Below are 21,656 nucleotides of genomic sequence, written 5' to 3' on the forward strand. Positions count from 1 at the left end.
CATTGGCTACCTTACGTGAGTCATAGTTAGTCGTCCCAATTGCTCACCCAGTCTGCCATTTTTTCTTACTGTGGCCAGTCTGCCAGAAGCGATATGTCACTAGTTGTGTATCATAAAAGAGTCATCGTTACTCCTCCCAGGGGTTATTCGAGATATCTTAATCGAAACCCTAGTAACGAGGCTTTGGCTACCTTAGGAGAGTCATAGTTACTCGTCGCAATTGCTCACCCAGTTCAACATTTTTTCTTACTGCGACCAGTCTGGCAGAAGCGATATGTCACTAGTTGTGTATCATAAAACAGTGATCGTTACTCCTCGCAGGGGTTATTGGATATATTTTAATCAAAACTCTAGTAACGAGGCATTGGCTACCTTAAGAGAGTCATAGTTACTCGCCCCAATTGCCCACCCAGTCTGCCATTATTTCTTACTGTGGCCAGTCTGTCAGAACCGATATGTTACTAGTTGTGTATCATAAAAGAGTGGTCGTTTCTCCTCCGACGGGTTATTCGGTTTATCTTAATCGAAACCCTAGCAACGAGACATTGGCTACCTTAAGAGAGTCATAGTTACTGGTCCCAATTGCTCACCCATTCCAACATTTTTTCTTACTGCGACCAGTCTGCCAGAAGTGATATGTCACTAGTTGTGTATCATAAAAGAGTGATCGTTACTCCTCCCAGGGGTTATTCGAGATATCTTAATCGAAACCCTAGTAACGAGGTATTGGCTACCTTTAGGGAGTCATAGTTACTCGTCCCAATAGCTCACCCAGGCCAACATTTTTTCTTACTGCAGCCAGTCTGCCAGAAGCGATATGTCCCTAGTTGTGTATCATAAAAGAGTCGTCGTTACTCTTCCGAGGGGTTATTCGAGATATCTTAATCGAAACCCTAGTAACGAGGCATTGGCTACCTTAAGAGAGTAATAGCTACTCTTCCCAATTGCTCACCCATTCCAACATTTTTTCTTACTGCGACCAGTCGGCCAGAAGCGATATGTCACTAGTTGTGTATCATAAAAGGGTCTTCATTACTCCTCCCAGGGGTTATTCGAGATATCTTAATCGAAACCCTAAAACGAGGCTTTGGCTACCATAAGAGAGTCATAGTTACTTGTCCCAATTGCTCACCCAGCCCAACATTCCGTCTTACTGCGGCCAGTCTGCCAGAAGCGATATTTCACTAGTTGTGTATCATAAAAGAGTCATCGTTACTCCTCCCAGGGGATATTCGAGATATCTTTATCGAAACCCTTGTAACGAGGCATTGGCTACCTTAAGAGAGTCATAGTTACTCGACCCAATTGCTCACCAAGTAAAAGGTTTTTTCTTACTGCGGCCAGTCTGCCAGAAGCGATATGTCACTAGTTGTGTATCATAAAAGAGTGATCGTTTCTCCTCCCAGGAGTTATTCGAGATATCTTAATCGAAAGCGTAGTAACGAGTCATTGGCTACCTTAAGAGAGTCATAGTTACTCGTCCCAATTGCTCACCCAGTCTGCCATCATTTCTTGCTGTGGCCAGTCTGCCAGAACCGATATGTCACTAGTTGTGTATCATAAAAGAGTGATCGTTTCTCCTCCCAGGTGTTATTCGGTTTATCTTAATCAAAACCCTAGTAACGAGACATTGGCTACCTTAAGAGAGTCATAGTTACTCGTCCCAATTGCTCACCCAGTCCAACATTTTTTCTTACTGCGACCAGTCTGCCAGAAGTGATATGTCACTAGTTGTGTATCATAAAAGAGTGATCGTTTCTCCTCCCAGGGGTTATTCGAGATATCTTAATCGAAACAGTAGTAACGAGGCATTGGCTACCTTAAGAGAGTCATAGTTACTCGACCCAATTGCTCACCCAGTCCGCCATTTTTTCTTACTGCGGCCAGTCTGACAGAAGCGATATGTCACTAGATGTGTATCATAAAAGAGTGATCGTTTCTCCTCCCAGGGGTTATTCGAGATATCTTAATCGAAAGCGTAGTAACGAGGCATTGGCTACCTTAAGAGAGTCATAGTTACTCGTCCCAATTGCTCACCCAGTCTGCCATTATTTCTTACCTTGGCCAGTCTGCCAGAACCGATATGTCACTAGTTGTGTATCATAAAAGAGTGATCGTTTCTCCTCCCAGGAGTTATTTGAGATATCTTAATCGAAAGCGTAGTAACGAGGCATTGGCTACCTTAAGAGAGTCATAGTTACTCGTCCCAATTGCTCACCCAGTCTGCCATTATTTCTTACTGTGGCCAGTCTGCCAGAACCGATATGTAACTAATTGTGTATCATAAAAGAGTGATCGTTTCTCCTCCAAGGGGTTATTCGGTTTATCTTAATCGAAACCCTAGTAACGAGACATTGGCTACCTTAAGAGAGTCATAGTTACTCGTCCCAATTGCTCACCCATTCCAACATTTTTTCTTACTGCGACCAGTCTGCCAGAAGTGATATGTCACTAGTTGTGTATCATAAAAGAGTGGTCGTTACTCCTCCCAGGGGTTATTCGAGATATCTTAATCGAAACCCTAGTAACGAGGCATTGGCTACCTTAAGAGAGTCATAGTTACTCGTCCCAATAGCTCACCCAGCCCAACATTTTCTCTTACTGCAGCCAGTCTGCCAGAAGCGATATGTCACTAGTTGTGTATCATAAAAGAGTCGTCGTTACTCCTCCGAGGGGTTATTCGAGATATCTTAATCGAAACCCTAGTAACAAGGCATTGGCTACCTTAAGAGTGTCATAGTTACTTGTCCCAATTGCTCACCCAGTACAACATTTTTTCTTACTGCGACCAGTCTGCCAGAAGCGATATGTCACTAGTTGTGTATCATAAAACAGTGATCGTTACTCCTCGCAGGGGTTATTGGATATATTTTAATCAAAACTCTAGTAACGAGGCATTGACTACCTTAAGAGAGTCATAGTTACTCGTCCCAATTGCCCACCCAGTCTGCCATTATTTCTTACTGTGGCCAGTCTGTCAGAACCGATATGTTACTAGTTGTGTATCATAAAAGAGTGGTCGTTTCTCCTCCGACGGGTTATTCGGTTTATCTTAATCGAAACCCTAGTAACGAGACATTGGCTACCTCACTAGTTGTGTATCATAAAAGAGTGATCGTTTCTCCTCCCAGGGGTTATTCTAGATATCTTCATCGAAACCCTAGTAACGAGACATTGGCTACCTTAAGAGATTCATAGTTACTCGTCCCAATTGCTCACCCAGTCTGCCATTTTTTCTTACTGCGGCCAGTCTGCCAGAAGCGATATGTCACTAGTTGTGTATCATAAAAGAGTGATCGTTTCTCCTCCCAGGGGTTATTCGAGATATCTTAATCGAAAGCGTAGTAACGAGGCATTGGCTACCTTAAGAGAGTCATAGTTCGTCGTCCCAATTGCTCACCAAGTAAAACGTTTCTTCTTATGCGGCCAGTCTGCTAGAAGCGATATGTCACTAGTTGTGTATCATAAAAGAGTCATCGTTACTCCTCCCAGGGGTTATTCGAGATATCTTAATTGAAACCCTATTAACGAGGCATTGGCTACCTTAAGAGAGTCATAGTTACTCGTCAGAATTGCTTACCCAGTCTGCCATTTTTTCTTACTGTGGCCTGTCTGCCAGAAGCGATATGTCACTAGTTGTGTATCATGAAAGAGTCATCGTTACTCCTCCCAGGGGTTATTCGAGATATCTTAATCGAAACCCTAGTAACGAGGCATTGGCTACCTTACGTGAGTCATAGTTAGTCGTCCCAATTGCTCACCCAGTCTGCCATTTTTTCTTACTGTGGCCAGTCTGCCAGAAGCGATATGTCACAAGTTGTGTATCATACAAGAGTGATCGTTTCTCCTCCCAGGGGTTATTCGAGATATCTTAATCGAAACCCTAGTAACAAGGCATTGGCTACCTTAAGAGAGTCATAGTTACTCGTCCCAATTGCTCACCCAGTCCAACATTTTTTCTTACTGTGGCCAACCTGAGAGAAGCAATATGTCACTAGCTGTGTATCATAAAAGAGTGATCGTTACTCCTCCCAGGGGTTATTCGAGATATCTTAATCGAAACTCTAGTAACGAGGCATTGGCTACCTTAAGAGAGTCATAGTTACTCGTCCCAATTGCTCACCCAGTCTGCCATTATGTCTTACTGTGGCCAGTCTGCCAGAACCGATATGTCACTAGTTGTGTATCATAAAAGAGTGATCGTTACTCCTCCCAGGGGTTATTCGGTTTATCTTAATCGAAACCCTAGTAAGGAGACATTGGCTACCTTAAGAGAGTCATAGTTACTCGTCCCAATAGCACACCCAGTCCAACATTTTTTCTTACTGCAGCCAGTCTGCCAGAAGCGATATGTCACTAGTTGTGTATCATAAAAGAGTCGTCGTTACTCCTCCGAGGGGTTATTCGAGATATCTTTATCGAAACCCTAGTAACGAGGCATTGGCTACCTTAAGAGAGTCATAGTTACTTGTCCCAATTGCTCACCCAGTACAACATTTTTTCTTACTGCGGCCAGTCTGCCAGAAGCGATATGTCACTAGTTGTGTATCATAAAAGAGTCATCGTTACTCCTCCCAGGGGATATTCGAGATATCTTTATCGAAACCCTAGTAACGAGGCATTGGCTACCTTAAGAGAGTCATAGTTCGTCGTCCCAATTGCTCACCAAGTAAAACGTTTCTTCTTATGCGGCCAGTCTGCCAGAAACGATATGTGACTAGTTGTGTATCATAAAAGAGTCATCGTTACTCCTTTCAGGGGTTATTCGAGATATCTTAATCGAATCCCTAGTAACGAGGCATTGGCTACCTTTAGAGAGTCATAGTTACTCGTCGCAATAGCTCACCCAGTCCTACACTTTTTTTTACTGCAGCCAGTCTGCCAGAAGCGATATGTCACTAGTTGTGTATCATAAAAGAGTCGTCGTTACTCCTCCGAGGGGTTATTCGAGATATCTTAATCGAAACCCTAGTAACGAGGCATTGGCTACCTTAAGAGGGTCATAGCTACTCTTCCCAATTGCTCACCCATTCCAACATATATTCTTACTGCGACCAGTCGGCCAGAAGCGATATGTCACTAGTTGTGTATCATAAAAGGGTCTTCATTACTCCTCCCAGGGGTTATTCGAGATATCTTAATCGAAACCCTAAAACGAGGCATTGGCTACCTTAAGAGAGTCATAGTTACTTGTCCCAATTGCTCACCCAGCCCAACATTCCGTCTTACTGCGGCCAGTCTACCAGAAGCGATATGTCACTAGTTGTGTATCATAAAACAGTGATCGTTACTCCTCGCAGGGGTTATTGGATATATTTTAATCAAAACTCTAGTAACGAGGCATTGGCTACCTTAAGAGAGTCATAGTTACTCGTCCCAATTGCCCACCCAGTCTGCCATTATTTCTTACTGTGGCCAGTCTGTCAGAACCGATATGTTACTAGTTGTGTATCATAAAAGAGTGGTCGTTTCTCCTCCGACGGGTTATTCGGTTTATCTTAATCGAAACCCTAGTAACGAGACATTGGCTACCTTAAGAGAGTCATAGTTACTCGTCCCAATTGCTCACCCATTCCAACATTTTTTCTTACTGTGACCAGTCTGCCAAAAGTGATATGTCACTAGTTGTGTATCATAAAAGAGTGATCGTTACTCCTCCCAGGGGTTATTCGACATATCTTAATCGAAACCCTAGTAACGAGGTATTGGATACCTTTAGGGAGTCATAGTTACTCGTCCCAATAGCTCACCCAGTCCAACATTTTTTCTTACTGCAGCCAGTCTGCCAGAAGCGATATGTCACTAGTTGTGTATCATAAAAGAGTCGTCGTTACTCCTCCGAGGGGTTATTCGAGATATCTTAATCGAAACCCTAGTAACGAGGCATTGGCTACCTTAAGACAGTCATAGCTACTCTTCCCAATTGCTCACCCATTCCAACATTTTTTCTTACTGCGACCAGTCGGCCAGAAGCGATATGTCACTAGTTGTGTATCTTAAAAAGGTCTTCATTACTCCTCCCAGGGGTTATTCGAGATATCTTAATCGAAACCCTAAAACGAGGCTTTGGCTACCTTAAGAGAGTCATAGTTACTTGTCCGAATTGCTCACCCAGCCCAACATTCAGTCTTACTGCGGCCAGTCTGCCAGAAGCGATATGTCACTAGTTGTGTATCATAAAAGAGTCATCGTTACTCCTCCCAGGGGATATTCGAGATATCTTTATCGAAACCCTTGTAACGAGGCATTGGCTACCTTAAGAGCGTCATAGTTACTCGTCCCAATTGCTCACCAAGTAAAACGTTTTTTCTTACTGCGGCCAGTCTGCCAGAAGCGATATGTCACTAGTTGTGTATCATAAAAGAGTGATCGTTTCTCCTCCCAGGAGTTATTCGAGATATCTTAATCGAAAGCGTAGTAACGAGGCATTGGCTACCTTAAGAGAGTCATAGTTACTCGTCGCAATTGCTCACCCAGTCCAACATTTTTTCTTACTGCGACCAGGCTGGCAGAAGCGATATGTCACTAGTTGTGTATCATAAAACAGTGATCGTTACTCCTCGCAGGGGTTATTGGATATATTTTAATCAAAACTCTAGTAACGAGGCATTGGCTACCTTAAGAGAGTCATAGTTACTCGTCCCAATTGCCCACCCAGTCTGCCATTATTTCTTACTGTGGCCAGTCTGTCAGAACCGATATGTTACTAGTTGTGTATCATAAAAGAGTGGTCGTTTCTCCTCCGAGGGGTTATTCGGTTTATCTTAATCGAAACCCTAGTAACGAGACATTGCTACCTTAAGAGAGTCATAGTTACTCGTCCCAATTGCTCACCCATTCCAACATTTTTTCTTACTGCGACCAGTCTGCCAGAAGTGATATGTCACTAGTTGTGTATCATAAAAGAGTGATCGTTTCTCCTCCCAGGGGTTATTCGAGATATCTTAATCGAAAGCGTAGTAACGAGGCATTGGCTACCTTAAGAGAGTCATATTTCGTCGTCCCAATTGCTCACCAAGTAAAACGTTTCTTCTTATGCGGCCAGTCTGCCAGAAGCGATATGTCACTAGTTGTGTATCATAAAAGAGTCATCGTTACTCCTCCCAGGGGTTATTCGAGATATCTTAATCGAAACCCTATTAACGAGGCATTGGCTACCTTAAGAGAGTCATAGTTACTCGTCCCAATTGCTCACCCAGTCTGCCATTTTTTCTTACTGTGGCCAGTCTGCCAGAAGCGATATGTCACTAGTTGTGTATCATAAAAGAGTCATCGTTACTCCTCCCAGGGGTTATTCGAGATATCTTAATCGAAACCTTAGTAACGAGGCTTTGGCTACCTTAGGAGTGTCATAGTTACTCGTCCCAATTGCTCACACAGTCTGCCATTTTTTCTTACTGTGGCCAGTCAGCCAGAATCGATATGTCACTAGTTGTGTATCATAAAAGAGTCATCGTTATTCCTCCCAGGGGTTATTCGAGATATGTTAATCGAAACCCTAGTAACAAGGCATTGGCTACCTTAAGAGAGTCATAGTTACTCGTCCCAATTGCTCACCCAGTCCAACATTTTTTCTTACTGTGGCCAACCTGCCAGAAGCACTATGTCACTAGTTGTGTATCATAAAAGAGTGATCGTTACTCCTCCCAGGGGTTATTCGAGATATCTTAATCGAAACCCTAGTAACGAGGCATTGGCTACCTTAAGAGAGTCATAGTTACTCGACCCAATTGCTCAACCAGTCTGCCATTTTTTCTTACTGCGGCCAGTCTGCCAGAAGCGATATGTCACTAGTTGTGTATCATAAAAGAATCATCGTTACTCCTCCCAGGGGTTATTCTAGATATCTTAATCGAAACCCTAGTAACGAGGCATTGGCTACCTTACGTGAGTCATAGTTAGTCGTCCCAATTGCTCACCCAGTCTGCCATTTTTTCTTACTGTGGCCAGTCTGCCAGAAGCGATATGTCACTAGTTGTGTATCATAAAAGAGTCATCGTTACTCCTCCCAGGGGTTATTCGAGATATCTTAATCGAAACCCTAGTAACGAGGCTTTGGCTACCTTAGGAGAGTCATAGTTACTCGTCGCAATTGCTCACCCAGTTCAACATTTTTTCTTACTGCGACCAGTCTGGCAGAAGCGATATGTCACTAGTTGTGTATCATAAAACAGTGATCGTTACTCCTCGCAGGGGTTATTGGATATATTTTAATCAAAACTCTAGTAACGAGGCATTGGCTACCTTAAGAGAGTCATAGTTACTCGCCCCAATTGCCCACCCAGTCTGCCATTATTTCTTACTGTGGCCAGTCTGTCAGAACCGATATGTTACTAGTTGTGTATCATAAAAGAGTGGTCGTTTCTCCTCCGACGGGTTATTCGGTTTATCTTAATCGAAACCCTAGTAACGAGACATTGGCTACCTTAAGAGAGTCATAGTTACTGGTCCCAATTGCTCACCCATTCCAACATTTTTTCTTACTGCGACCAGTCTGCCAGAAGTGATATGTCACTAGTTGTGTATCATAAAAGAGTGATCGTTACTCCTCCCAGGGGTTATTCGAGATATCTTAATCGAAACCCTAGTAACGAGGTATTGGCTACCTTTAGGGAGTCATAGTTACTCGTCGCAATAGCTCACCCAGGCCAACATTTTTTCTTACTGCAGCCAGTCTGCCAGAAGCGATATGTCACTAGTTGTGTATCATAAAAGAGTCGTCGTTACTCTTCCGAGGGGTTATTCGAGATATCTTAATCGAAACCCTAGTAACGAGGCATTGGCTACCTTAAGAGAGTAATAGCTACTCTTCCCAATTGCTCACCCATTCCAACATTTTTTCTTACTGCGACCAGTCGGCCAGAAGCGATATGTCACTAGTTGTGTATCATAAAAGGGTCTTCATTACTCCTCCCAGGGGTTATTCGTGATATCTTAATCGAAACCCTAAAACGAGGCTTTGGCTACCTTAAGAGAGTCATAGTTACTTGTCCCAATTGCTCACCCAGCCCAACATTCCGTCTTACTGCGGCCAGTCTGCCAGAAGCGATATTTCACTAGTTGTGTATCATAAAAGAGTCATCGTTACTCCTCCCAGGGGATATTCGAGATATCTTTATCGAAACCCTTGTAACGAGGCATTGGCTACCTTAAGAGAGTCATAGTTACTCGACCCAATTGCTCACCAAGTAAAACGTTTTTTCTTACTGCGGCCAGTCTGCCAGAAGCGATATGTCACTAGTTGTGTATCATAAAAGAGTGATCGTTTCTCCTCCCAGGAGTTATTCGAGATATCTTAATCGAAAGCGTAGTAACGAGTCATTGGCTACCTTAAGAGAGTCATAGTTACTCGTCCCAATTGCTCACCCAGTCTGCCATCATTTCTTGCTGTGGCCAGTCTGCCAGAACCGATATGTCACTAGTTGTGTATCATAAAAGAGTGATCGTTTCTCCTCCCAGGTGTTATTCGGTTTATCTTAATCAAAACCCTAGTAACGAGACATTGGCTACCTTAAGAGAGTCATAGTTACTCGTCCCAATTGCTCACCCAGTCCAACATTTTTTCTTACTGCGACCAGTCTGCCAGAAGTGATATGTCACTAGTTGTGTATCATAAAAGAGTGATCGTTTCTCCTCCCAGGGGTTATTCGAGATATCTTAATCGAAACAGTAGTAACGAGGCATTGGCTACCTTAAGAGAGTCATAGTTACTCGACCCAATTGCTCACCCAGTCTGCCATTTTTTCTTACTGCGGCCAGTCTGACAGAAGCGATATGTCACTAGATGTGTATCATAAAAGAGTGATCGTTTCTCCTCCCAGGGGTTATTCGAGATATCTTAATCGAAAGCGTAGTAACGAGGCATTGGCTACCTTAGGAGAGTCATAGTTACTCGTCCCAATTGCTCACCCAGTCTGCCATTATTTCTTACCTTGGCCAGTCTGCCAGAACCGATATGTCACTAGTTGTGTATCATAAAAGAGTGATCGTTTCTCCTCCCAGGAGTTATTTGAGATATCTTAATCGAAAGCGTAGTAACGAGGCATTGGCTACCTTAAGAGAGTCATAGTTACTCGTCCCAATTGCTCACCCAGTCTGCCATTATTTCTTACTGTGGCCAGTCTGCCAGAACCGATATGTAACTAATTGTGTATCATAAAAGAGTGATCGTTTCTCCTCCCAGGGGTTATTCGGTTTATCTTAATCGAAACCCTAGTAACGAGACATTGGCTACCTTAAGAGAGTCATAGTTACTCGTCCCAATTGCTCACCCATTCCAACATTTTTTCTTACTGCGACCAGTCTGCCAGAAGTGATATGTCACTAGTTGTGTATCATAAAAGAGTGGTCGTTACTCCTCCCAGGGGTTATTCGAGATATCTTAATCGAAACCCTAGTAACGAGGCATTGGCTACCTTAAGAGAGTCATAGTTACTCGTCCCAATAGCTCACCCAGTCCAACATTTTCTCTTACTGCAGCCAGTCTGCCAGAAGCGATATGTCACTAGTTGTGTATCATAAAAGAGTCGTCGTTACTCCTCCGAGGGGTTATTCGAGATATCTTAATCGAAACCCTAGTAACGAGGCATTGGCTACCTTAAGAGTGTCATAGTTACTTGTCCCAATTGCTCACCCAGTACAACATTTTTTCTTACTGCGACCAGTCTGCCAGAAGCGATATGTCACTAGTTGTGTATCATACAAGAGTCATCATTAATCCTCCCAGGGGTTATTCGAGATATCTTAATCGAAACCAAAAACGAGGCATTGGCTTCCTTAAGAGAGTCATAGTTACTCGTCCCAATTGCTCACCCAGCCCAACATTTCTTCTTACTGCGGCCAGTCTGCCAGAAGCGATATGTCACTAGTTGTGTATCATAAAAGAGTCATCGTTACTCCTCCCAGGGGTTATTCGAGATATCTTAATCGAAACCCTAAAACGAGGCTTTGGCTACCTTAAGAGAGTCATAGTTACTTGTCCCAATTGCTCACCAAGCCCAACATTCCGTCTTACTGCGGCCAGTCTGCCAGAAGCGATATGTCACTAGTTGTGTATCATAAAAGAGTCATCGTTACTCCTCCCATGGGATATTCGAGATATCTTTATCGAAACCCTTGTAACGAGGCATTGGCTACCTTAAGAGAGTCATAGTTACTCGACCCAATTGCTCAATAAGTAAAACGTTTTTTCTTACTGCGGCCAGTCTGCCAGAAGCGATATGTCACTAGTTGTGTATCATAAAAGAGTGATCGTTTCTCCTCCCAGGAGTTATTCGAGATATCTTAATCGAAAGCGTAGTAACGAGGCATTGGCTACCTTAAGTGAGTCATAGTTACTCGTCCCAATTGCTCACCCAGTCTGCCATTATTTCTTACTGTGGCCAGTCTGCCAGAACCGATATGTCACTAGTTGTGTATCATAAAAGAGTGATCGTTTCTCCTCCCAGGGGTTATTCGGTTTATCTTAATCGAAACCCTAGTAACGAGACATTGGCTACCTTAAGAGAGTCATAGTTACTCGTCCCAATTGCTCACCCAGTCCAACATTTTTTCTTACTGCGACCAGTCTGCCAGAAGTGATATGTCACTAGTTGTGTATCATAAAAGAGTGATCGTTTCTCCTCCCAGGGGTTATTCGAGATATCTTAATCGAAACATTAGTAACGAGGCATTGGCTACCTTAAGAGAGTCATAGTTACTCGACCCAATTGCTCACCCAGTCTGCCATTTTTTCTTACTGCGGCCAGTCTGACAGAAGCGATATGTCACTAGTTGTATATCATAAAAGAGTCATCGTTACTCCTCCCAGGGGTTATTCGAGATATCTTAATCGAAACCCTAGTAACGAGGCTTTGGCTACGTTAGGAGAGTCATAGTTACTCGTCGCAATTGCTCACCCAGTCCAACATTTTTTCTTACTGCGACCAGGCTGGCAGAAGCGATATGTCACTAGTTGTGTATCATAAAACAGTGATCGTTACTCCTCACAGGGGTTATTGGATATATTTTAATCAAAACTCTAGTAACGAGGCATTGGCTACCTTAAGAGAGTCATAGTTACTCGTCCCAATTGCCCACCCAGTCTGCCATTATTTCTTACTGTGGCCAGTCTGTCAGAACCGATATGTTACTAGTTGTGTATCATAAAAGAGTGGTCGTTTCTCCTCCGAGGGGTTATTCGGTTTATCTTAATCGAAACCCTAGTAACGAGACATTGCTACCTTAAGAGAGTCATAGTTACTCGTCCCAATTGCTCACCCATTCCAACATTTTTTCTTACTGCGACCAGTCTGCCAGAAGTGATATGTCACTAGTTGTGTATCATAAAAGAGTGATCGTTTCTCCTCCCAGGGGTTATTCGAGATATCTTAATCGAAAGCGTAGTAACGAGGCATTGGCTACCTTAAGAGAGTCATATTTCGTCGTCCCAATTGCTCACCAAGTAAAACGTTTCTTCTTATGCGGCCAGTCTGCCAGAAGCGATATGTCACTAGTTGTGTATCATAAAAGAGTCATCGTTACTCCTCCCAGGGGTTATTCGAGATATCTTAATCGAAACCCTATTAACGAGGCATTGGCTACCTTAAGAGAGTCATAGTTACTCGTCCCAATTGCTCACCCAGTCTGCCATTTTTTCTTACTGTGGCCAGTCTGCCAGAAGCGATATGTCACTAGTTGTGTATCATAAAAGAGTCATCGTTACTCCTCCCAGGGGTTATTCGAGATATCTTAATCGAAACCTTAGTAACGAGGCTTTGGCTACCTTAGGAGTGTCATAGTTACTCGTCCCAATTGCTCACACAGTCTGCCATTTTTTCTTACTGTGGCCAGTCAGCCAGAATCGATATGTCACTAGTTGTGTATCATAAAAGAGTCATCGTTATTCCTCCCAGGGGTTATTCGAGATATGTTAATCGAAACCCTAGTAACAAGGCATTGGCTACCTTAAGAGAGTCATAGTTACTCGTCCCAATTGCTCACCCAGTCCAACATTTTTTCTTACTGTGGCCAACCTGCCAGAAGCACTATGTCACTAGTTGTGTATCATAAAAGAGTGATCGTTACTCCTCCCAGGGGTTATTCGAGATATCTTAATCGAAACCCTAGTAACGAGGCATTGGCTACCTTAAGAGAGTCATAGTTACTCGACCCAATTGCTCAACCAGTCTGCCATTTTTTCTTACTGCGGCCAGTCTGCCAGAAGCGATATGTCACTAGTTGTGTATCATAAAAGAATCATCGTTACTCCTCCCAGGGGTTATTCTAGATATCTTAATCGAAACCCTAGTAACGAGGCATTGGCTACCTTACGTGAGTCATAGTTAGTCGTCCCAATTGCTCACCCAGTCTGCCATTTTTTCTTACTGTGGCCAGTCTGCCAGAAGCGATATGTCACTAGTTGTGTATCATAAAAGAGTCATCGTTACTCCTCCCAGGGGTTATTCGAGATATCTTAATCGAAACCCTAGTAACGAGGCTTTGGCTACCTTGGGAGAGTCATAGTTACTCGTCGCAATTGCTCACCCAGTTCAACATTTTTTCTTACTGCGACCAGTCTGGCAGAAGCGATATGTCACTAGTTGTGTATCATAAAACAGTGATCGTTACTCCTCGCAGGGGTTATTGGATATATTTTAATCAAAACTCTAGTAACGAGGCATTGTCTACCTTAAGAGAGTCATAGTTACTCGCCCCAATTGCCCACCCAGTCTGCCATTATTTCTTACTGTGGCCAGTCTGTCAGAACCGATATGTTACTAGTTGTGTATCATAAAAGAGTGGTCGTTTCTCCTCCGACGGGTTATTCGGTTTATCTTAATCGAAACCCTAGTAACGAGACATTGGCTACCTTAAGAGAGTCATAGTTACTGGTCCCAATTGCTCACCCATTCCAACATTTTTTCTTACTGCGACCAGTCTGCCAGAAGTGATATGTCACTAGTTGTGTATCATAAAAGAGTGATCGTTACTCCTCCCAGGGGTTATTCGAGATATCTTAATCGAAACCCTAGTAACGAGGTATTGGCTACCTTTAGGGAGTCATAGTTACTCGTCGCAATAGCTCACCCAGGCCAACATTTTTTCTTACTGCAGCCAGTCTGCCAGAAGCGATATGTCACTAGTTGTGTATCATAAAAGAGTCGTCGTTACTCTTCCGAGGGGTTATTCGAGATATCTTAATCGAAACCCTAGTAACGAGGCATTGGCTACCTTAAGAGAGTAATAGCTACTCTTCCCAATTGCTCACACATTCCAACATTTTTTCTTACTGCGACCAGTCGGCCAGAAGCGATATGTCACTAGTTGTGTATCATAAAAGGGTCTTCATTACTCCTCCCAGGGGTTATTCGTGATATCTTAATCGAAACCCTAAAACGAGGCTTTGGCTACCTTAAGAGAGTCATAGTTACTTGTCCCAATTGCTCACCCAGCCCAACATTCCGTCTTACTGCGGCCAGTCTGCCAGAAGCGATATTTCACTAGTTGTGTATCATAAAAGAGTCATCGTTACTCCTCCCAGGGGATATTCGAGATATCTTTATCGAAACCCTTGTAACGAGGCATTGGCTACCTTAAGAGAGTCATAGTTACTCGACCCAATTGCTCACCAAGTAAAACGTTTTTTCTTACTGCGGCCAGTCTGCCAGAAGCGATATGTCACTAGTTGTGTATCATAAAAGAGTGATCGTTTCTCCTCCCAGGAGTTATTCGAGATATCTTAATCGAAAGCGTAGTAACGAGTCATTGGCTACCTTAAGAGAGTCATAGTTACTCGTCCCAATTGCTCACCCAGTCTGCCATCATTTCTTGCTGTGGCCAGTCTGCCAGAACCGATATGTCACTAGTTGTGTATCATAAAAGAGTGATCGTTTCTCCTCCCAGGTGTTATTCGGTTTATCTTAATCAAAACCCTAGTAACGAGACATTGGCTACCTTAAGAGATTCATAGTTACTCGTCCCAATTGCTCACCCAGTCCAACATTTTTTCTTACTGCGACCAGTCTGCCAGAAGTGATATGTCACTAGTTGTGTATCATAAAAGAGTGATCGTTTCTCCTCCCAGGGGTTATTCGAGATATCTTAATCGAAACAGTAGTAACGAGGCATTGGCTACCTTAAGAGAGTCATAGTTACTCGACCCAATTGCTCACCCAGTCTGCCATTTTTTCTTACTGCGGCCAGTCTGACAGAAGCGATATGTCACTAGATGTGTATCATAAAAGAGTGATCGTTTCTCCTCCCAGGGGTTATTCGAGATATCTTAATCGAAAGCGTAGTAACGAGGCATTGGCTACCTTAAGAGAGTCATAGTTACTCGTCCCAATTGCTCACCCAGTCTGCCATTATTTCTTACCTTGGCCAGTCTGCCAGAACCGATATGTCACTAGTTGTGTATCATAAAAGAGTGATCGTTTCTCCTCCCAGGAGTTATTTGAGATATCTTAATCGAAAGCGTAGTAACGAGGCATTGGCTACCTTAAGAGAGTCATAGTTACTCGTCCCAATTGCTCACCCAGTCTGCCATTATTTCTTACTGTGGCCAGTCTGCCAGAACCGATATGTAACTAATTGTGTATCATAAAAGAGTGATCGTTTCTCCTCCCAGGGGTTATTCGGTTTATCTTAATCGAAACCCTAGTAACGAGACATTGGCTACCTTAAGAGAGTCATAGTTACTCGTCCCAATTGCTCACCCATTCCAACATTTTTTCTTACTGCGACCAGTCTGCCAGAAGTGATATGTCACTAGTTGTGTATCATAAAAGAGTGGTCGTTACTCCTCCCAGGGGTTATTCGAGATATCTTAATCGAAACCCTAGTAACGAGGCATTGGCTACCTTAAGAGAGTCATAGTTACTCGTCCCAATAGCTCACCCAGTCCAACATTTTCTCTTACTGCAGCCAGTCTGCCAGAAGCGATATGTCACTAGTTGTGTATCATAAAAGAGTCGTCGTTACTCCTCCGAGGGGTTATTCGAGATATCTTAATCGAAACCCTAGTAACGAGGCATTGGCTACCTTAAGAGTGTCATAGTTACTTGTCCCAATTGCTCACCCAGTACAACATTTTTTCTTACTGCGACCAGTCTGCCAGAAGCGATATGTCACTAGTTGTGTATCATACAAGAGTCATCATTAATCCTCCCAGGGGTTATTCGAGATATCTTAATCGAAACCAAAAACGAGGCATTGGCTTCCTTAAGAGAGTCATAGTTACTCGTCCCAATTGCTCACCCAGCCCAACATTTCTTCTTACTGCGGCCAGTCTGCCAGAAGCGATATGTCACTAGTTGTGTATCATAAAAGAGTCATCGTTACTCCTCCCAGGGGTTATTCGAGATATCTTAATCGAAACCCTAAAACGAGGCTTTGGCTACCTTAAGAGAGTCATAGTTACTTGTCCCAATTGCTCACCAAGCCCAACATTCCGTCTTACTGCGGCCAGTCTGCCAGAAGCGATATGTCACTAGTTGTGTATCATAAAAGAGTCATCGTTACTCCTCCCAGGGGATATTCGAGATATCTTTATCGAAACCCTTGTAACGAGGCATTGGCTACCTTAAGAGAGTCATAGTTACTCGACCCAATTGCTCAATAAGTAAAACGTTTTTTCTTACTGCGGCCAGTCTGCCAGAAGCGATATGTCACTAGTTGTGTATCATAAAAGAGTGATCGTTTCTCCTCCCAGGACTTATTCGAGATATCTTAATCGAAAGCGTAGTAACGAGTCATTGGCTACCTTAAGAGAGTCATAGTTACTCGTCCCAATTGCTCACCCAGTCTGCCATCATTTCTTGCTGTGGCCAGTCTGCCAGAACCGATATGTCACTAGTTGTGTATCATAAAAGAGTGATCGTTTCTCCTCCCAGGGGTTATTCGGTTTATCTTAATCGAAACCCTAGTAACGAGACATTGGCTACCTTAAGAGAGTCATAGTTACTCGTCCCAATTGCTCACCCAGTCCAACATTTTTTCTTACTGCGACCAGTCTGCCAGAAGTGATATGTCACTAGTTGTGTATCATAAAAGAGTGATCGTTTCTCCTCCCAGGGGTTATTCGAGATATCTTAATCGAAACAGTAGTAACGAGGCATTGGCTACCTTAAGAGAGTCATAGTTACTCGACCCAATTGCTCACCCAGTCTGCCATTTTTTCTTACTGCGGCCAGTCTGACAGAAGCGATATGTCACTAGATGTGTATCATAAAAGAGTGATCGTTTCTCCTCCCAGGGGTTATTCGAGATATCTTAATCGAAAGCGTAGTAACGAGGCATTGGCTACCTTAAGAGAGTCATAGTTACTCGTCCCAATTGCTCACCCAGTCTGCCATTATTTCTTACCTTGGCCAGTCTGCCAGAACCGATATGTCACTAGTTGTGTATCATAAAAGAGTGATCGTTTCTCCTCCCAGGAGTTATTCGAGATATCTTAATCGAAAGCGTAGTAACGAGGCATTGGCTACCTTAAGAGAGTCATAGTTACTCGTCCCAATTGCTCACCCAGTCTGCCATTATTTCTTACTGTGGCCAGTCTGCCAGAACCGATATGTCACTAATTGTGTATCATAAAAGAGTGATCGTTTCTCCTCCCAGGGGTTATTCGGTTTATCTTAATCGAAACCCTAGTAACGAGACATTGGCTACCTTAAGAGAGTCATAGTTACTCGTCCCAATTGCTCACCCATTCCAACATTTTTTCTTACTGCGACCAGTCTGCCAGAAGTGATATGTCACTAGTTGTGTATCATAAAAGAGTGGTCGTTACTCCTCCCAGGGGTTATTCGAGATATCTTAATCGAAACCCTAGTAACGAGGCATTGGCTACCTTAAGAGAGTCATAGTTACTCGTCCCAATAGCTCACCCAGTCCAACATTTTTTCTTACTGCAGCCAGTCTGCCAGAAGCGATATGTCACTAGTTGTGTATCATAAAATAGTCGTCGTTACTCCTCCGAGGGGTTATTCCAGATATCTTAATCGAAACCCTAGTAACGAGGCATTGGCTACCTTAAGAGTGTCATAGTTACTTGTCCCAATTGCTCACCCAGTACAAAATTTTTTCTTACTGCGACCAGTCTGCCAGAAGCGATATGTCACTAGTTGTGTATCATAAAAGAGTCATCATTAATCCTCCCAGGGGTTATTCGAGATATCTTAATCGAAACCAAAAACGAGGCATTGGCTTCCTTAAGAGAGTCATATTTACTCGTCCCAATTGCTCACCCAGCCCAACATTTCTTCTTACTGCGGCCAGTCTGCCAGAAGCGATATGTCACTAGTTGTGTATCATAAAAGAGTCATCGTTACTCCTCCCAGGGGATATTCGAGATATCTTTATCGAAACCCTAGTAACGAGGCATTGGCTACCTTAAGAGAGTCATAGTTCGTCGTCCCAATTGCTCACCAAGTAAAACGTTTCTTCTTATGCGGCCAGTCTGCCAGAAGCGATATGTCACTAGTTGTGTATCATAAAAGAGTGATCGTTACTCCTCCCAGGGGTTATTCGAGATATCTTAATCGAAACCCTAGTAACGAGGCATTGGCTACCTTTAGAGAGTCATAGTTACTCGTCGCAATAGCTCACCCAGTCCAACATTTTTTCTTACTGCAGCCAGTCTGCCAGAAGCGATATGTCACTAGTTGTGTATCATAAAAGAGTCGTCGTTACTCCTCCGAGGGGTTATTCGAGATATCTTAATCGAAACCCTAGTAACGAGGCATTGGCTACATTAAGAGAGTCATAGCTACTCTTCCCAATTGCTCACCCATTCCAACATTTTTTCTTACTGCGACCAGTCGGCCAGAAGCGATATGTCACTAGTTGTGTATCATAAAAGGGTCTTCATTACTCCTCCCAGGGGTTATTCGAGATATCTTAATCGAAACCCTAAAACGAGGCATTGGCTACCTTAAGAGAGTCATAGTTACTTGTCCCAATTGCTCACCCAGCCCAACATTCCGTCTTACTGCGGCCAGTCTACCTGAAGCGATATGTCACTAGTTGTGTATCATAAAAGAGTCATCGTTACTCCTCCCAGGGGATATTCAAGATATCTTTATCGAAACCCTTGTAACGAGGCATTGGCTATCTTAAGAGAGTCATAGTTACTCGTCCCAATTGCTCACCAAGTAAAACGTTTTTTCTTACTGCGGCCAGTCTGCCAGAAGCGATATGTCACTAGTTGTGTATCATAAAAGAGTGATCGTTTCTCCTCCCAGGAGGTATTCGAGATATCTTAATAGAAAGCGTAGTAACGAGGCATTGGCTACCGTAAGAGAGTCATAGTTACTCGTCCCAATTGCTCACCCAGTCTGCCATTATTTCTTACTGTGGCCAGTCTGCCAGAACCGATATGTCACTAGTTGTGTATCATAAAAGAGTGATCGTTTCTCCTCCCAGGGGTTATTCGATTTATCTTAATCGAAACCCTAGTTACAAGACATTGGCTACCTTAAGAGAGTCATAGTTACTCGTCCCAATTGCTCACAATGTCTGCCATTTTTTCTTACTGTGGCCAGTCTGCCAGAAGCGATATGTCACTAGTTGTGTATCATAAAAGAGTCATCGTTACTCCTCCCAGGGGTTATTCGAGATATCTTAATCGAAACAGTAGTAACGAAGCATTGGCTACCTTAAGAGAGTCATAGTTACTCGACCCAATTGCTCACCCAGTCTGCCATTTTTTCTTACTGCGGCCAGTCTGACAGAAGCGATATGTCACTAGATGTGTATCATAAAAGAGTGATCGTTTCTCCTCCCAGGGGTATTTCGAGATATCTTAATCGAAAGCGTAGTAACGAGGCATTGGCTACCTTAAGAGAGTCATAGTTACTCGTCCCAATAGCTCACCCAGTCCAACATTTTCTCTTACTGCAGCCAGTCTGCCAGAAGCGATATGTCACTAGTTGTGTATCATAAAAGAGTCGTCGTTACTCCTCCGAGGGGTTATTCGAGAAATCTTAATCGAAACCCTAGTAACGAGGCATTGGCTACCTTAAGAGTGTCATAGTTACTTGTCCCAATTGCTCACCCAGTACAACATTTTTTCTTACTGCGACCAGTCTGCCAGAAGCGATATGTCACTAGTTGTGTATCATAAAAGAGTCATCATTAATCCTCCCAGGGGTTATTCGAGATATCTTAATCGAAACCAAAAACGAGGCATTGGCTTCCTTAAGAGAGTCATAGTTACTCGTCCCAATTGCTCACCCAGCCCAACATTTCTTCTTACTGCGGCCAGTCTGCCAGAAGCGATATGTCACTAGTTGTGTATCATAAAAGAGTCATCGTTACTCCTCCCAGGGGTTATTCGAGATATCTTAATCGAAACCCTAAAACGAGGCTTTGGCTACCTTAAGAGAGTCATAGTTACTTGTCCCAATTGCTCACCAAGCCCAACATTCCGTCTTACTGCGGCCAGTCTGCCAGAAGCGATATGTCACTAGTTGTGTATCATAAAAGAGTCATCGTTACTCCTCCCAGGGGATATTCGAGATATCTTTATCGAAACCCTTGTAACGAGGCATTGGCTACCTTAAGAGAGTCATAGTTACTCGACCCAATTGCTCACCAAGTAAAACGTTTTTTCTTACTGCGGCCAGTCTGCCAGAAGCGATATGTCACTAGTTGTGTATCATAAAAGAGTGATCGTTTCTCCTCCCAGGAGTTATTCGAGATATCTTAATCGAAAGCGTAGTAACGAGTCATTGGCTACCTTAAGAGAGTCATAGTTACTCGTCCCAATTGCTCACCCAGTCTGCCATCATTTCTTGCTGTGGCCAGTCTGCCAGAACCGATATGTCACTAGTTGTGTATCATAAAAGAGTGATCGTTTCTCCTCCCAGGGGTTATTCGGTTTATCTTAATCGAAACCCTAGTAACGAGACATTGGCTACCTTAAGAGAGTCATAGTTACTCGTCCCAATTGCTCACCCAGTCCAACATTTTTTCTTACTGCGACCAGTCTGCCAGAAGTGATATGTCACTAGTTGTGTATCATAAAAGAGTGATCGTTTCTCCTCCCAGGGGTTATTCGAGATATCTTAATCGAAACAGTAGTAACGAGGCATTGGCTACCTTAAGAGAGTCATAGTTACTCGACCCAATTGCTCACCCAGTCTGCCATTTTTTCTTACTGCGGCCAGTCTGACAGAAGCGATATGTCACTAGATGTGTATCATAAAAGAGTGATCGTTTCTCCTCCCAGGGGTTATTCGAGATATCTTAATCGAAAGCGTAGTAACGAGGCATTGGCTACCTTAAGAGAGTCATAGTTACTCGTCCCAATTGCTCACCCAGTCTGCCATTATTTCTTACCTTGGCCAGTCTGCCAGAACCGATATGTCACTAGTTGTGTATCATAAAAGAGTGATCGTTTCTCCTCCCAGGAGTTATTCGAGATATCTTAATCGAAAGCGTAGTAACGAGGCATTGGCTACCTTAAGAGAGTCATAGTTACTCGTCCCAATTGCTCACACAGTCTGCCATTATTTCTTACTGTGGCCAGTCTGCCAGAACCGATATGTCACTAATTGTGTATCAAAAAAAGTGATCGTTTCTCCTCCCAGGGGTTATTCGGTTTATCTTAATCGAAACCCTAGTAACGAGACATTGGCTACCTTAAGAGAGTCATAGTTACTCGTCCCAATTGCTCA

The sequence above is a fragment of the Schistocerca gregaria genome, chromosome X (assembly GCF_023897955.1).
Source record: "Schistocerca gregaria isolate iqSchGreg1 chromosome X, iqSchGreg1.2, whole genome shotgun sequence".
Taxonomy (NCBI): domain Eukaryota; kingdom Metazoa; phylum Arthropoda; class Insecta; order Orthoptera; family Acrididae; genus Schistocerca; species Schistocerca gregaria.